This window comes from Scyliorhinus torazame, chromosome 5, assembly GCF_047496885.1.
Source record: "Scyliorhinus torazame isolate Kashiwa2021f chromosome 5, sScyTor2.1, whole genome shotgun sequence".
NCBI lineage: Eukaryota > Metazoa > Chordata > Chondrichthyes > Carcharhiniformes > Scyliorhinidae > Scyliorhinus > Scyliorhinus torazame.
Window position 1 is genome coordinate 79,039,518 of NC_092711.1, and position 17,995 is coordinate 79,057,512.

The 17,995-nt window shown below is 47.2% G+C and overlaps 2 long non-coding RNA genes and 1 pseudogene across 2 annotated transcripts; 2 read left to right on the top strand and 1 right to left on the bottom strand.

Annotated features, from left to right (window-relative positions):
- Positions 1-10,945, top strand: part of LOC140422687 (uncharacterized) — a 40,779-nt pseudogene extending 29,834 nt beyond the window's left edge.
- LOC140418586 (uncharacterized) lies at positions 357-4,815 on the top strand. The gene is made up of 2 exons (XR_011945156.1): positions 357-435; positions 4,216-4,815. It is a non-coding gene; the product is annotated as an uncharacterized lncRNA (long non-coding RNA).
- Positions 10,946-14,368: 3,423 nt separating the features above from the next.
- On the bottom strand, positions 14,369-17,960 carry LOC140418585 (uncharacterized). Its single transcript, XR_011945155.1, has 3 exons — positions 17,909-17,960; positions 15,638-15,836; positions 14,369-14,473 (listed from the first exon to the last, which is right to left on the bottom strand). It is a non-coding gene; the product is annotated as an uncharacterized lncRNA (long non-coding RNA).
- Between the last annotated feature and the right edge of the window lie 35 nt (positions 17,961-17,995).

Here is a 17,995-nt window from a genome sequence, read left to right on the forward strand (position 1 = left end):
TCTGTTGTTCTAACCCTTCTGCCTGTCCACCAACTGAATCCAGAGACTCCTTATTCTCATGGTGACATTCCCTGTCTGCCTAGTAAATCAGCCCTTCAATTTTTTGCGGATTATTTCAACTTGTTGCCACATTACAGTAACAAATGTTGAAATGTTTGCTCCACACCCACAGGGTTTCGGCTGCTTAAAGCCACAAACAGAAAGGTCCAGTTTTCTCCTGGGGTTTGAGAGAAACCAGCTTTCAAAATGATGCAGAGTTTCAGCCAATGAGGGAGATCCGGGCTCAGCCCCGCCCCTCATTCACTCCGATTGGTTGGAGGACCAGCCGCTCCCGCTCGGTTATCCAGTCCCGTCCCCTCTTACCATAGCAGCTGTCAATCACTCCCTGGTATGGTGATCGAGAGCATGCGCAGTGCCGATACTGGAGAGATGTTGGTGAGAAATTCTTCGCCGTTCAGAATTAGAAACTGCAGGCGAGCGGGGAGCGATAGTACTGGCGGCTGGTTGAGAGGCTTCATAAACACCCGGTGTAGGCCCAGAACCCCGAAAGCTAATGATCCGCGCTTGCAAACAACGGGCTGCAGTTGCGGTTCTCTGACAACAGGCCCAAGTTAGGGGCCGCCGTCTTGCTGAGGGCGATATGCTGCAGTGCGCGATCATTGGGTCAGGAAGTAATCTCCCAAGCCTGCACATCTTTGGGTGGTGGGGCTGAAACCCACGCAGACATGGGAAGAATGTGCAAACTTCACATGGACAGTGACCAGGGCCGGGATACAAACCCAGGTCGTCAGAGCCGCAGTCCTAGTGCTAACCACTGTGCCACATGCCACCCTACACCTCTATTTGTAGTCCTTTGCAGATTCCTTAAATCCACTTCACAAATTACGTCTCTACCTGAATGAGTCATACATTCAATCCCGTCAGGTGACATTCCGCTTGTCACATTTTACCAACCCAGAAATTACCCATTTATACCTGCTGGCTGCTTCCTGTTAGCTAACCAATTCTCTATCCATGCTGATATTTTGCCCCCACACCATGAGCTCTTATTTTGTGTAATAACCATGGCAAATATCTTCAGGAAATCCAGATAAAGCACATCTACAGGTTTTCCTTTATTGACATCCCTTGTTACTTCCTAAAGAACCTTGAAAAATAGTTCATCATGTTTGATTCCCTGAGCCTCATTTTCATTTTCAAACACTGTCAAAAGAAAAATCAAATCTCCTCGACCCCTCTGGCTCCTTTGCCATTTACCTTAGATGGACTCACTTTCTGTTAAAGAGCTTGTCAACCCGTCTCACCCACTTTCCCGAAAGTGAACATATTTAATCAGGAAAAGTCCTGCAAATTAAAATACTTTCTGGTTAAACATTTATTGACGAAACAGAACATGGTTAAAAAACTAACAGAAAATTACTTGAGGATCACAGACAACCAGAGTAACAGGATGTTCACAATGTTCTGGTTCCAAATGTTTTCCCTGCGGCTCTGCTGTACCCTGTTCCTGTGACTCCCCGCTTTGGACCCAGGGGCACTGAACCCTGGGGGTCGCAGCACCATCAACCCCGGTAACCCTCCACCCCTGCTTAGTTGGAGATCCATTTCCCAGTCAGGTCTCCAGCACCTTCCTGTCTCTATTAGTGAGCAGGCCTCTTTATTCTCAGCTAAATTCAGCCCCCAGCTCCATCACCGGGCTGTCATTGACAGAAGCAATAGAAACAGAAAGGTGCCCGAGGCTCAAATGGGAAGTCAGAATTTGTGGATTGGAACCTCCATAAAGGTCAGAAACTTTGAGAAAAAAAATCGAGTTCCCAGTCAACAAATTAAAGAATAACACAACTTTTCCCATTTATAATACTATTGATAATGTTTATTACTGTCACAAGTAGGCTGACATTAACACTGCAATGAAGTTACTGTGAAAATCTCCTAGTCGCCATACTCCAGCACCTGTTTGGGTACCCAGAGGGTCAATTCAGGATGTCCAATTCACCTAACAAGCACATTGTGGGCAGCACGGTAGCACAGTGGTTAGCACTGTTGCTTCACTGCTCCAGGGTCACGGGTTCGATTTCCAGTTTGGGTCATTGTCTGGAGTCTGCACGTTCTCTCCGTGTCTGCATGAGTTTCCTCCCACAAGTCCCAAAAGTTATGCTGTTAGGTGATTTGGACATTCTGAATTCTCCGTCTGTGTACCGGAACAGGCGCTGGAATGTGGTGACTAGGGGCTTTTCACAGTACCTTCATTGCAATGTTAATGAAAGCCTACTTGTGACAATAAAGATTATTATGAAGGAGACAGAACATAGGGTGGGAGAGAAAAAGAAATCGAGGGAGAATAGAATATGAATGTGAAGGAGCAAAATACACACAAATGGACTGCAGAAGTGTCTATAGGTACGTAAAAAGGAAACGTTTGTCATTCCAGATAGAGTCAGGAGAGTTTAGAATGAGGAATAGAGATCTCTACAGCCACCTCGTTCAACACTCTGGGATGTAGATCATCAGCTTTTGGGGATTTATTCACTTTCAACCCCATTAATTTCTCCAGTACCACTTCTCACGAATTCTCATCTCTCACTGTTCCTCATGCTCACGAATCCCTTGGTTCGCTTGTGTTTTGGGGAAATTGTTGCTTCTTCTGTGAAGACAGACACGCATTGCTTAGTTTGGCCTCTCCCCAGTGTGAACTCGCTGGTGTCGCTGCAGGGTGGACAATTGAATAAATCCCTTCCCACACTGAGAGCAGGTGAACGGCCTCTCCCCAGTGTGAACTCGCTGGTGTGTCTGCAGGATGGATAACCGAGTGAAGCCCTTCCCACACTGAGAGCAGGTGAATGGCCTCTCCCCACTGTGAACTCGCTGGTGTGTCCGCAGGATGGATAACCGAGTGAAGCCCTTCCCACAGTGAGAGCAGGTGAATGGCCTCTCCCCACTGTGAACTCGCTGGTGTGTCCGCAGGGTGGAGGTGAATGGCCTCTCCCCAATGTGAACTCGCTGGTGTCTCAGCAAGGTGGATGAATCACTGAATGCCTTCCCACACTGAGAGCAGGTGAATGGCCTCTCCCCAGTGTGAACTCGCTGATGTCTCCGCAGGGTGGATGAATCACTGAATCCCTTCCCACACTGAGAGCAGGTGAACGGCCTCTCCCCAGTGTGAACTCGCTGATGTGTCCACAGGGTGTATGAATGACTGAATCCCTTCCCACACTGAGAGCAGGTGAACGGCCTCTCCCCAGTGTGAACTCGCTGATGTCTCCGCAGGGTGGATAACTGTGTGAATCCTTTCCCACACAGAAAGCAGGTGAACGGCTTCTCCCCAGTGTGACTGCGTCGATGAATCTCCAGGTGCGATGGGGCTCCGAATCCCTTCCCACAGTCCCCACATTTCCACGGTTTTTCCATGTTTTGGGTCCCCTCCTGCCTGTCCAGGTTCCACAATCAGTTCAGAATAATAGCGTCTCTTCCACTGTGAATGGTGTGATGTTTTTTCAGGCTGTGTAATTGGTTAAAGCTCTTTCCACAGTCAGTTCACTGGAACTCTCACACTCGGGTGTGTGTTGTGTGGGTCTCGGTGCTTTTCCAGTCACACTGATGGTTGAAATCTTTAGCTGACAGTTCAGGCAAGCATTTCTCCTAGTTTCAAAGGCCGATGATATTCAGGTTCCAAGGAATCGCGTGACTCTGTCAGATCGAGACGTAACTTTTGAGATTTCATCTGAAATTCTTCCTCGTCTGTAAAAACAATTTACAAAATTCATCACCGTCAGTACAGGATAGAAACTCAGAACAGACAATTCCTAGGGGATGGGGTGGAGGTATGGGCTTAGGTAGGGTGCTATTTCCAAGAGCCGGTGCAGACTTGATGGGCCGAATGGACTCCTTCTGCACTTTAACTTCTATGATCTACAGGAGGGACATAGAGCACCTAGTGGAGTGATGGTACAACAGCAATCTCTCCCTCAATGTCAGCAAAACTAAAGAGCTGGTCATTGACCTCAGGAAGTAAAGTATCGTATACACCCCTGTCAGCATCAATGCTGCTGAGGTGGAGATGGTTAGCAGCTTCAAATTCCTCGAGGTACACATCACCAAAAATCTGTCCTGGTCCACCCACGTTGGCCCTACCACCAGGAAAGCACAACACCTATACTTCCTCAGGAATCTAAGGAAATTCAGCATGTCCACATTAACTCTCTCCAACTTTTACAGATGCACCATAGAAAGCATCCTATCTGGCTGCATCACAGCCTGGTATGGCAACTGCTCGGCCCAAGACCACAAGAAACATCAGAGTTGTGAACACAGCCCAGTCCATCACACAAACCTGCCTCCCATCCATCAACTCCATCTGCACCTCCCGCTGCCTGGGGAAAGCGGGCAGCATAATCAGAGATCCCTCCCACCCGGCTTACTCACTCTTCCAACTTCTTCCATCGGGCACAAGATACAAAAGTCAGAGAACATGCACGAACAGACTCAAAAACAGCTTCTTCCCCGTTACTTCTAGACTCCTAAACAAGCTTCTTATGGACTGACCTGATTAACACCATACCCCTGTAAGCTTCACCCGATGCCGGTGTCCATGTAGTTACATTGTGTACCCTGTGTTGCCGTATTATGTATTTTCTTTTAGTTTATTTTATTTTTATGTACTTAATGATCTGTTGAGATGCTCTCAGAAAAATACTTTTAACTGTACCTCGGTACACGTGACAATAAACAAACCCAATCCAATGTATGGAACTGTACACCGAACAATTCTTTTCATTGTACCTCAGTACATGTGTCAATAAATTTAATATAATATAATCCCCACTCTCTGCTGTCTGTTGGTTAGCCAATCCTCTATCCAAGCTAATATATTACCTCTCAACCCACTGGGATCTTACCTTCATCAAATGTATTCTGGAAATCCAAATATACCTACAGGACCCCCATTATCCATTTGGCTTGGTACATCTTCCAAGAACTTCAACAATTGAGTCAAACACGATTTACCCATCGCAAAACCACACCGACTCTGATGGATTGCGGTTTGACTTTCCACAATGTCCAGTTACTACTTCCTCAATAATGGATTGCAACAGTTTCCCAACAACAGGCTTTAAATTAACTAGTTTCCTACTTTCTTCCTTTTTGACCTAATCCAGTGACATTGGAGATTTTCTCAGTGGAGCCTCAGTCACCATCACTGACACTAACTTTACATTCCAGATTTTATTAATTTAATGGATTGGAGCCCATGTCCCCAGAACATTTTCCTGTCTCTCCGGATGATTGATGCAGTGACATTGTCACTGGGTCAGTGTCTCCCCCCTAGTCTCTGTGAGGTTGTTTGTGGAGAGAAGCCGGAAGCGGCGGATAGTGAGAGTGGAGAATGGTAATTGTTTCAAATTCGGCTCTCAAGAAGTTGTCAACCCCGCCCCCCGATACTGACCTCTCACCTGACACCTCACAATGCCCGAGCAATGATTGACGGCAGCACCGGACCAATAGGAGAACAGCGGGCGGGTCCGGAGGACCGGTCCTGAGTGACTGGTCCTCCAAGCAACCAGCAATAACGATGAGGCGGGGCTCGGCTGTGAAGCATGCGCAGTGTGATTAATTGTGAAGCAGAGAAGGTTCTTTCCCTGATGCAAAATCCGTATAGGTGGAAATACAACCGTAAAGGTGGGAACAGCGGGACGGAGGGAGAGATGGATCAGGCGGGTCCTTGGACATGCTTCGTGACCATGTTATATAAACCGAAAATCCGGAAAAACTAACCTACCGGTAGCCGAGGACCTGAGCTGGGACTGCAGCTTTCTCACACACAGGACCATGCGGCCGCCATCTTTATTTGGCACTGGCAGTGGTGCGTCTGCGCACCCACCATCTTTATTGGGTGACTCGCAGAAATGCGCATGCGAAATCGTCATCCCGTTTTGGATCACTAGCGGCAGTGCGCATTGCCACGTGCCATCTTTATTGGGGCAGGAGCAGCAGAGGGCAGGCTCCGTCGCCATCATTGTTGGGGGCAATTTATTTGAAGTGTTTAGAATGTCCATCAAACTGTTTCACTCTGAGTTACTAATTCTTATTTATGAGCCAGAGCGATGATATATGTCTCGGGCAGTGACAATAATTGGTACAAATATTGTGCTTTGAACAGAATAACACTTTTAAAACTTTCAGACAAACGTTACAAAGCAACAATTGACACTGAGCCACATGAGGATATATGAGATTATAAGGAGAATCTTAACAGAGGAAAGTGAGTTAGAGAGTCAGAGTTTTAAGGAGTAGATAGCAGAGATTAAGGCCTTGGCAACTCAGATGGAGAGATTAAAATCAGGAATGCTGAAGAGGCTGGAATTAAATGAGTGCAGAGATCTCAAAGGGGTGCGTGTGGAGGAGATTACAGTGATCAGGATGACCACTACCATGGAGTAAAAGAAGAATGAGAAATTTAAACTTTTTGTGCCTTTTAATAGAAAACATTTGTAGATCAGCGGACAGGGGCTGGGTAAAGAAGACTTGGTGTGAGTAAGCAGATGGGTAGTAGAGTTTTGGATGGGATGGAGGGGATTATTTAATGTTGGAGTCTGGCTGGGAGTGTATTGTAATAATTTGTTTGAGAGGTAACAGAAGAATGGATGATGGTTTCTGCAGCAGATGAACAGAGACTAACTAAGGTGGAGTCGAGCTGTGTTCCTGAGGTGGAAGTCGGCAATCTTGGTGATGATGTAGATCTGTGGTCAAGAGCTCATCTAGGGATTGTGAACAGTTTCCATCAGCCTCACCATTTGACAGCGATGGAATTGGTGACAAGGGAGTGGAGTTTGTAGAGGGGACAGTCTTCTGAATATTTTAATGGAGGAAAGTTCTGTTCATCCAGCACTGGATGTCAGACAAGATCGGACAGTGTGTGTCTTGGAAGGGAACTTGCAGGTGGTGATGTTCACACACATCTGCTGTCCTGTTTCATCCAGGTGGTGGAGGTTAAGGGTTTAGGAGATTCTGTCAAATTGTGGTGCAGTTGTCGGTCGAGAAAATGCCTCTCCATTGCCACCTGTTCCCGTCCCCCTCTGTTCTCGCTCTCTCTCCCTTTCCCTCATTATTTTTGGCTTTCTCTCTCTGTTTCTCGCATAAAATTCTCCTGACTAGAGGGTTGTGGATGATTCATGAATGAATATTTTGAAGGCTGAGATGGTGAGATTTTTGGTCTCTCAGGAAGTCAAAGGACATAGAGAGCTAACGGGAAAGTGGAATTGAAGACTGAGATCAGCCACAATCGTGTTCAATGGCAGAACAGGTTTGACGGGCCGAATGGTCTACTTCTGCTCCTATTTCTTGTGTTCTTGCAAAGGCCTGAGTCTTGTGTGGGCCCAGACCAGGTGACAGGTTCCCTTCCCTGAAGGACATTAACAAACTATTCACTTTTCACAAAAGATTCAACAGTTTTCATGGTCACTTTTTCCCAGTGTCGGCCCCACAAGTTACCAGATTCATTCAGCTCAGCTTCACAAGCTGCCTTTGTGTTTCTGTAGGATCTCTCTCAGTATCCTTTTTTCTGTTTTAAATCAATTTCAGAGTTAGAAGGGGAGGATTTGCAGTCAGGAAACTCAGATCAAACATCACATCAGGATCAGACAACGGCATTGAATTGATCGTAACCTGAATATTGGTGAATTTTGACCATGGAAGGAAAAAGCTCCGTACACAGTGAGGAGAAACCCTGGGAATGTGAGGAGGGATTCAGATCCACATCTCAACTGGAAATTCATCATCCCAGACACTCTGGGGAGAGGCCATTCACTTGCTCTGATTGTGGGAAGGGATTCTCTCGATCATCCAGCCACCTGCAACACCAGTGAGTGCACACCGGGGAGAAACCATTCAACTGCTCCGTGTGTGGGAAGGGATTCACTCAGTCATGCAACCTGCTGAGACACCAGCGAGTTCACACTGGGACGAGACCATTCAACTGCTCACAGTGTGGGAAAGGATTCGCTCAGTCAACTGACATGATGTCGCACCAGCGAGTTCACACGGCCGAGATACCATTTAAATGTCCAGACTGTGGGAATTGCTATTAAGGTTCCCGGGACCTGATACTCCATCAACGTGTTCACACCAACAAGCGACCATTCAGGTGCTCTCACTGTGGAACTGGGTTCAAGCAGTCATCTGAACTCAGTGAACATCAGCGCACTCACGCTGGGGAGAGGCCGTTCACCAGCTCCGTGTGTGGCAGTGGGTTCAGTCGGTTATCAAACATGCGGACACACCAACGGTTTCACACTGGGGAGAGACGTTTCACCTGCTCTGAGTGTGGGAAGGGTTTCACTCAGTTATCCACTCTGCTGAATCACCAGAGTATTCACAATGAGAAGAGACTATTTAAATGCCAAGACTGCAGGAAGTGCCATAAAAATCCTGGGAACTGGTCCACCATCAATGTGTTCACACTGATGAGAAACCTTTTAAATGCCCAGACTGTGAGAAGAGATTTAAAAGTTCCGGGGAACTTATCCGCCATCAACGTATTCACACTGACGACAAACCGTTCAGGTGCTCTCGCTGTGGGACTGGGTTCAAGACATCATCTGACCTCCATGTACACCAGTGCACTCGCACTGGGGAAAGGCCGTTCACCTGCTCCCAGTGTGGGAAGACATTCACTCAGTCATCCAGCCAGCTGACACATCAGCGAGTTCACAATTACAGTGAGTGGACAATCTGATCAGCTGCCTCTGCTGCTTACCTCCCTTCCACAAGCCCACCGGACCAAACTGTCACTAAAAATCCCCCTCGTCTGAGTGTGAACTCTTATCTATCTTCATTTTTCCAATGAATTTTCATTCATTTCTGTCCGATCTCATCTTGTTTATGAGACGTGACCTCTGCTCCCTTGACCCTATTCTCACGAAACCGCTGACCATCCAACTTCACCACATTAATTGATATCGTTAACAGTTCTCTCTTTCTTCTGGTTTTGCCCCTCTCACTTTTAAATACACTATCTTCACCCTTCCTGAGAAAACAACCTTTGACGCCCAACCTCCTTGCAAAGGGCCATCCGAACTCCAACCTCCCTTTCCTCTCCAACATGGTGTCCCACAAGGATCTATCCTTGTTCCTGGCGGAGTGTTAGGAGATGGTCAGCAGCAGCAGCAACCCGGGGGTGGGGGGGGGGGGGATGTTTGTGTTCGGTACGGGATTTATTATTGTTTATTTATGCACTTTTGTTCTTGTTGTTTTATTGTTTGTGTAAAGGGGGGGGGTGTTCTTTTATTTTTCTGTTGTTGATAACATGTTTTCTGTTGTTGATAAATTTTGAATAAAAATTATTTTTTTTAAAAAGGATTTATCCTTGGCCCCTCCTATTTCTCATCGACATGATGGAACTAGAATCCATAGAATCCTACACTTTCCGTTGGTGATTTGGCCAACGTGCAGGCGCTTTGCCGGCCTGTTTGACTTGAACTGACTGAGCACGCGTGGCTCTGACGTGTGCTCGGCATATTTAAAGGGTCACTGTCCCTTTGCTGTTGCAATTTAAAGGGTCAGATGTTGCAAGATACCTCATTTGAACACAGATATGGGAGAACAGGTTCTGGGGCTTTCAAAATAATGTTAAGTTAGAAAACTATCCGCCCTCAATTTCTGCATTTTTTTCTTTGCAGGAATTACTGATATAAATTATTAAACAAGGAGGGGATTCGCAGACAGGAAGCTCTGACTCCCAGACACCACATCAATCTAACCAAGTCACTTATTAATCAGGACTCAGTAATATTGGCCAAATGGAAGGGGAGAGCAGCATTCACAGTGCAATATGTACACGTCTTCAGCATGTGGACCTGGATTTAACCATTCGACCAATATGGAAAGGCACAAGTGTGGCCGAAAAAGGGAAGGTCTGTCTGGACAAAGTGGGGGTGTCGGGAAGGGATTCAGTTGTTATCCGTCTGATCAGGATATTTATCGATACAGTCATACCGGGACAAGGCCATTCACCTGCCCACAGTGTGACAAGGGATTCACTCGATATTCAAATATGTTGCGACACCAGCAGGTTCACACTGGGGAGAAACCCTTCAATTGCTCCCAGTGCGGAAAGCGATTCACTCAGTCATCCCACTTGCTGACACATCAATGAGTCCACACTGGAGAGAGACCATTCACCTGCTCAGTGTGTGAAAAGAGATTCACAGAGTCATCGGCCCTGCTGAGACACCAGCGAGTTCACACTGGGGAGAGGCCATTCCCCTGCTCTGTGTGTGGGAAGCAATTTGCTGAGTCATCAATCTTGCTGAGACACCAGAGGTTCATACTGGGGAGAGGCCATTCACCTGCTCTGTGTGTGGGAGGGGGTTCACTCAATCATCCAACCTTGTGAGACACCAGCGAGTTCACAAGTGACTGCAATGTTCCAATTCTGCAGTTATTGCTGCTGTTAATCAGATTCAGGAGTAAAACTTGTTCATTATGAAACAGGGGAGTGTTTCTGCTGTTGCTGATAGCCACAGTAACCGGGTTGCAGTTGGAAGAATTTGCATTGATAATAATAATCTTTATTGTCACACGTAGGCTTACATTAACACTGCAATGATGTTACTATGAAAATCCCCTAGTCGCCACATTCCAGCACCTGTTTGGGTACACGGAGGGAGAATTCAGAATGTCCAAATTACCTGACAGCATGTCTTTCGGGATTTGTGGGAGAAAACTTGAACTCCCAGAGGAAAAGAATGCAGAGACAGGGAGAACTCTGCACTGACAGTGCCCTGAGCAGGGAATCGAACCTGGGACTCTGGCGCTGTGAAGCAACAGTGCTAACCACTGTGCTACCGTGCTGCACATGGTATTATAGTGCCTTTGTAGTATATCGTGCCTTTTGCAACTTTGGATGTCTCTGTGTACAGTAAGCCTCCAAAAACAGCAATGCGATAATGACCAGATATGTTTTAGTGAGGGGGGGGGTGGGGGGTGGGAGGGGGGAGGGGGGTGGGAGGGGGGAGGGGGGGGGGGAGGGGGGAGGGGGGGGTGGGGGGGGGTGGGAGGGTGAGGGGTGGGTGGGTGGGGGAGGGGGGGTGGGTGGGGTGGGGGAGGGGGGGTGGGTGGGGTGGGGGAGGGGGGTGGGTGGGGTGGGGGAGGGGGTGGGGGAGGGGGGTGGGTGGGGTGGGGGAGGGGGGTGGGTGGGGTGGGAGGGGGGGTGGTGGTGGTGGGGGGGTGGTGGTGGGGGGGTGGGGGGTGGTGGTGGGGGGGTGGGGGGTGGGGTGGGGTGGGGTGGGGGGGGTGGGGGGTGGGGGGGGGTGGGGGGTGGGGTGGGGGGTGGGGGGGGTGGGGTTGGTGGGGGTGGGGTGGGGGGGTGGGGCATGGAAGCTGCTTGCTGGCTTTCTGGCAAGTGGCTTAGCACGGTTGTTACAAGTTTTGACTGAGAACCCTTTGGGTAACAGGGGGTGATTACACACCTTTCTGGGTGGTTTCTTGTGTTTAGTGGGTGTTTTCGACATGATACTGGTTATTGTTGTATGACTGTACTGTTGTTGTTGAATTGTTTTAGTGTCGTAAGACTCGGTTGGTTTACTATTGTTTGCTCTGATTGTGTAGTTGGACCGCCCAGCCTAACAACGGCCCCTTGCCGGTTGAGTGGGTTTCCACGGTCCCATGATTGAGAGCGCCTCTCTCCTCTACCACGCCCGGATGTGACTCTTCCTGTGGTCTGTGCTCCTTGCGGAGGGAGCCTTTCATCCGATGTGTAGTCTGCCGGGCGGGGTGGGGGCAGCAGAGGTAGGGGTTGAACGAAGCAGCCACTTGCTGGACCTTTCTGGCGGGCGGGTTGGGGCCGTTGTTTGCGTTGAACTGGAGAATCCTTCCTTGGGGGGTGACTAACGGGGGGTGGTTGAGTAAGGACATGGGCGGTAAATGTTTCTTTTCTGTTGATTTTGTTTGTACTGTCTGTGCGTGGATGGACTTCTGGCGGTGTTTTCGTATCTTGTAATGGTTTTCCTTGTTCTATCATGGTTGAAATGTGTCACATTTTGTGTTCGGTGATCGGTTTTACCCTGTTAATATTTTAAAGGTGAATTAAGGCCTGGTGATTGGTTTTGATATGTCACTGTTAAGATGTATTGAAGCCTTGTGCCCTGTGGGTCATATTTGTTCTAAAACGGCCGTATTGCATCGGGGCCTTGCGCCCCACGACTGCTTGTGTTCTGTGTTTAGAGGTTGTTACCTCGAAATGTACTTGTGTCTTGTGGTTTTTTCTTTGATTTGAAATGGTTTGGAACGGTCGTATTGTATCGAGGCCTCGTGCCTCGTGACTGTTCGTGTTTTGACTGTTAAATCGTTACCTTGAAATGTAATTAGGCCCTGTGCCTTGCAGCTGGTTGTGTTAAGCGACTGTTTGATTGTCAATTTGAAGTGTAATGAGGCCTGGAGCCTTGTAAATTGTCTTTGTCATAACTGTGACCACAATAAAATATTCACAGGCTCAGGCTGACTCGCTGATTGTCCAATAATAACAGTGAGAGTCTCAGTGGGACAGTCAGACAATAATAGTGAAAATGGGGCCCAGAGGATAAACAGCAAAAGGATTCACTCACTTTGAGAGGAACAAACAGTGTCTCTCCCCATAATAAGTCAGACTGCAGTGTGTGAGTGAACATATCGTTGGATTCAATGTAGAATCATAGAATCCCTACAGTGCTGAAGGAGGCCATTCGGCCCATCGAATCTGCACCGACCCTGTGAAATATCATCTGGGCCAATCTCGGGCGGCATGGGAGCACAGTGGGTAGCACTGTTGCTTCCAAGATCCAGGGTCGCAGATAATAACTCTGTCACTTATTATTAGACAACCTGCCTGTTATTCCAATTCTGGTGTGTGTTACTCTGTTGCTGTTATCATTAGACAATAGTAGGAGGGCAAGATGCAAGGTAGCAATGATAATATGATGTTCCTGTGTTATAGTCAACGTCACTGGGAGACGTGTGATAAAATAGGAATGGAAACATCATGACAGAGGCACGTGTGACTGACTCCACCTGATTCAGAGCTGTTCTACCCAAGGTGAGAGCAATGATGACATGGGGAACTCCAGAGATTTCTGGTATCTGAGGGGGATCTGTAGAGGAACCGAAATCATTCTAGTGGTTCTCGATTTGCACAATCACACAGGAAATATATATGACAGCTAAAACCAAAGTTTCAGTCTTCTCTTTGAAACATAGTGATTGAAAAGATCAAATGTTAAAACATCATGAGAGGAAATTTGAGACTGTCGCAAAGGGCATCATTGCTACCTCTTGGCACCATGGACCCTGGTTCAATTCCACCCTTGGGTGACTATCTGTGTGGGGTTTGCACTTTCTCCCAGTGTCTGCATGGGTTTCCTACCAGCATTCAAAGATTTGCAGCTTAAGTGGATTGGCCATGATCAACTTCCCCTCAGTGTCCAAAAATGTGTGGGTTAGGTGGGGTTACAGGGATAGGATGGGGGATTGCGCCTTGGTATAGTGCAAACTCAATGGGCCGAATGGCCTCCTTTTGCACTGTAGAGATTCTGAGTGAACTGTTGAATTCATCTGATTCACCATAACACTGCCAATTTAGCCTCTACAAGTGTAACTCCCTTTGAAAGTTACTGTAAATCTGCTTCCAGTAGCCTGTCAGTGTCAATTCCACATTACATCACGGTAAAAAAAACATTCTCCACATCAACCCCTTGGGTTCTGTTGTCAAATATCTTAAATCTGTGTCCTCTGGTTACAAACCTTCCTGCTCTTGGGAAACCGTTTTGCCCCATCGACACCATCACAAAATCTTCCTCATTTTAAACACCTCTATTAAATCTCCTCTTCACCTTCCCTGATCTCAGAGGGACAATCCCTGTTTCTCCTGCTCTGAGTCACAGGGACACGAAATGTGTACTCTTTTTCTCTCAATACCGATGCTGCCAGAACTGCTGAGTTTTTCCACCACTTACTGTTTTTCTCCTGTCTTTCTTTAATCTATTACAACACCTTCATGAAATTCTACACCTCTATTAAATAGGAACATACAGACACCGAGAGAGAGAGATACAGAGGAAAGGAGAGACAAAACTGAGATTTTAAACGGCAGAAAGATGAGGTGGCGAGAAATAAAAGCTGAGAAATGGAGGAAACAAGTAACACAGAAAGAATGATATAAAATATAAGGGAGCAGGTTATCAGTTCCCAGCTACACAGAGTAGAGGGAACTCAGTGACTGAGCCACAGACCCAGCCGGTTCTGTCCGGAAATGGAGACTCTGAACGGAAATAACCGGCTCATTTGTAAATGTCACCACAATGTGATCTGTGTGACTCTGCCCTGACTCTGGACAGATAGAGGCCGCACTGACGGATGTTCTCACCAGATTGTGGTCCCTGGATTTATTTTCTGCTCAGAAGTGAGATGTGCGGTTTGGAACCGGCAGCACAGGAAGTTGTGTTACCTGAGAATGAAACAGCAGGCGTCAGTTTCATGTTATCACCGTGAACAGTCTTCCTGCCTGTGAGGGTGAACTCACTCTGGCAGCATCAAGAACACCCACACACATTGCTGCCGGTCTCAGCATTACATTCACCTCCATTCCCATTTTAAACATTAAAATGTGAGGTTATTAGATTTTTAACATATTAACTGAACAGGAAGATGGACTGAGGATATCACTGGGAGAAATGAGGGGACATTATACAAAATTAAATTTTCCTCAATGAGGGTTATTAGAAAATTGGAGAGTTAAAGTTAGTCTGAGCCAATCAGAGAGAGAGAAAGTGAAAGGTAGAGAGAGAAAAGATTCAGTCTCCATAAATGAGATGTTGGAGAGGTTCAGTGTGTTCTGTGCTTCTTCAGAGCGAGAAATTAAGTGAGTTTAGGCGCTCTTGTGAAATAGAAAGGTTAAAGGAGTGTGTCTGAGAGAAAGATAGAGAGGTAGGCGGTCTGTGGAATGAGTGAGTGTGAGAGTGGAGAGAGGTTAAGTGAGAATCTGAGAGAGAACAGAGATATTCAGTGAATGAGAGACAGGAGAGCAGGTTCACACCCGAGGATCACTGAGAATGCTCAGAAAAAGGAGACCACCCAGAACACGGCCAATAGGGATCTTCAGCTGAACACATCACTTATTCTTAAAGGGGCAGTCAGGGCTCTGACACTGCTCAGCTCCCAGTTAAAGGGGCAGGCACAGCTTCGCCCTTTGCTCTGTTATATTTATGATTGTTAAAGGCCCGTAGGGCTGAGGTTTATTTAAAAGGACAGAATGTGGGAAGCACACCTAAATAAAACTGGGAATTCTTGGACACACACTGGAGCTCCTTCTTTATCCAGGAATGAAACTGTTGTCCAATTATCCCAGCAGTTAACAGCTGCTATTTTAAAGCTGACTTCAATCAATCTATTTTAAGTAGGATTCTATTCTATTAATTCATTGTGACTGTCACACAAACACGTTTTCAGTCTGAAACTTAAACCAGCTGCTTTACATTCAATCAGGATCAGATTTGACAGCACATTTCCAGCATTCACCATTGTTCTTCCTGACTCTGAACACAGTTGTAAAGGAGCTTCTGTTCCAGGAGCTCTGAAACATGGAAGAGAGCGGTTGGGACACATTTCTTACACGCCTCAGGATTAACCCACACGGGGACTTTGCTGTCAGTGAAGTGGGATGAGAAAGACCAAAGTGTTGTTTGTCCCTCTCAGCGTGACCCTGAAAGACTGTATCCAGGCTGAAGTTCTGTTCCTGCCGTATGATCCTTCCACAGATTGTCCTTTCTGAGCTCCAGACAGGTGATGTTAAACACTCAGGTGAGAAAGATCTGCAACAACGTTTCAAACAAAGTTGATTTATTTCACATTTATAAACCTCATCAGCAGATTAAGACAGAGTGAACATTATTCAGTCCTGGACATGATTAACAGCATCAATAAGGGTATAATCTAAACCTCGTGGTCGCTTGTGAATTCGCTGGTGTGTTACCAGGTGGGATGAGTGAGTAAACCCCCTTTCCACAGACATTGCAGTTGAATGGCCACTCCCAGTGTGAACTTGATGTTTCAGAAGATAAGATAAATGAGAAAATTCCTTCCCACACACCGAGCAGGTGAATGGCCTTTCCCCAGTGTGAACTCGCTGGTGATTCAATAGGTAGGAAGAACAAATGAATACCTTCCCACACACTCAGCATGTGAACGGTCTCCTCACTGTGAACCTGCTGATGTGTCAGAAGGTTGTATGAACGTGTGAATCCCTTCCCACATTCAGAGCAGGTGAACAGTCTGTCCCCTGTATGAAGTTGCTGGTGTATCAGAAGGTTGGATGAATTAATGAATCCTTTCCCACAATCCGAGCAGGTGAATGGTCTCTCCCCAGTGTGAGCATATTGGTGTGTTAGTAAATCCTTTTTGTTAAAGCTCTTCTCACAGTCAGGATAGTTAAAATGTTTGTTATCAGAGTGAACAAGTTGATGTGTCTGCAGGTGGGATGACTGAATGAATCGTTTCCCACACAGGGAGCAGGAGAACGGTCTATCCCCAGTGTGAAGACGTTGATATGTCAGCAGATCCTTTTTACATTTAAAACTCATCTCACAGTTAGGACATGTAAATGGTCTCTTATCAGTGTGAACAAGTTGATGAGTCATAATGCGGGATGACCGAGTGAATCCCTTCCCACAAACAGGGCAGGTGAATGGCCTCTCCTCAATGTGAACTCGCTGGTGTGTGTGAAGGTTGTATGATGGGTGAATCCCTTCCCACAAATGGAGCAGGTGAACAGTCTCTCCCCAGTGTGACTGTGCCGATGAACCTCCAGTTGTGATGGTAACTGAAACCCCTCCCACAGTCCGCACATTTCCAGAGTTTCTCCATTGTGAGGGGTCTTTATGTCTCGCCCACTTAAAGCCTTGTCAACACACGGCCCACTTAAAGCCTTGTCAACACACGCAACAGGAGTATAGTTTTTCCCTGCTGTGAATGGTGTGATTTTCTTTCAGGCTGTGTAACTAGTTCAAGCTCTTTCCACAGTCAGTGCAATGAAACACACTCATTCGAGTGTGTGTTGTGTGTGTCTCGGTGCTTTTCCAGTCACACTGATCTTTGACATTTTTTTCCTTAAACGGAAGAGACAAACATTTCTCCTTCCAGTTTCAAAGCCTGATGATATTCAGCTCCTGATGAATCGAGTGGCTGTCAGATTTCGATGTGATGTTTGGTTTTGAGTTTTCTGTCAGCCAATCATTACATTACATAGAACATACAGTGCAGAAGGAGGCCATTCGGCCCATCGAGTCTGCACCGACCCACATTAATCCCTCACTTCCACCTTATCCCCGCAACCCAATAACCCCTCCCAACCCTTATGGGCACTACGGGTAATTTAGCATGGCCAATCCACCTAACCTGCACGTCTTTGGACTGTGGGAGGAAACCGGAGCACCCGGAGGAAACCCACGCACACACGGGGAGAACGTGCAAACTCCGCACAGACAGTGACCCAGCGGGGAATCGAACCTGGGACCCTGGCGCTGTGAAGCCACAGTGCTAATCACTTGTGCTACCGTGCTGCCCCTTCACATCCAATATCCTGTAAAAGTAGTTTGCAAAAGTCATCACTGTCAGTCCAGGATAGAAATTCTGAACAGCGAATTCTAGTTTCTCTGGAACATTTTTCCCTTTCTTGTTCCCCCAAAGCTGTAAATCCCCGTCCCACACACACTCCCTCCTCCCAGGGCTAAAATCCAATCCCATCTCACCATTTCTTTCCTCCACTCCCAGTTTTCTCCCTCCCTCTCCTCTGCCTGGGTTCAGTTCTCCAGCTCCTGTCTGCAGACTGACAATAAAACCAATGGGTCTTATTTGGGGGGGGGGGGGCGAGCGGTTGGCTTCTCACCATTGTCCCCGCTCGCGGCGGCTCTCATTCATCCTCTGGGAGCCGCACTCGCTCTCACTGCGGCTGCGCTCAGCCAGGAGCAGCACC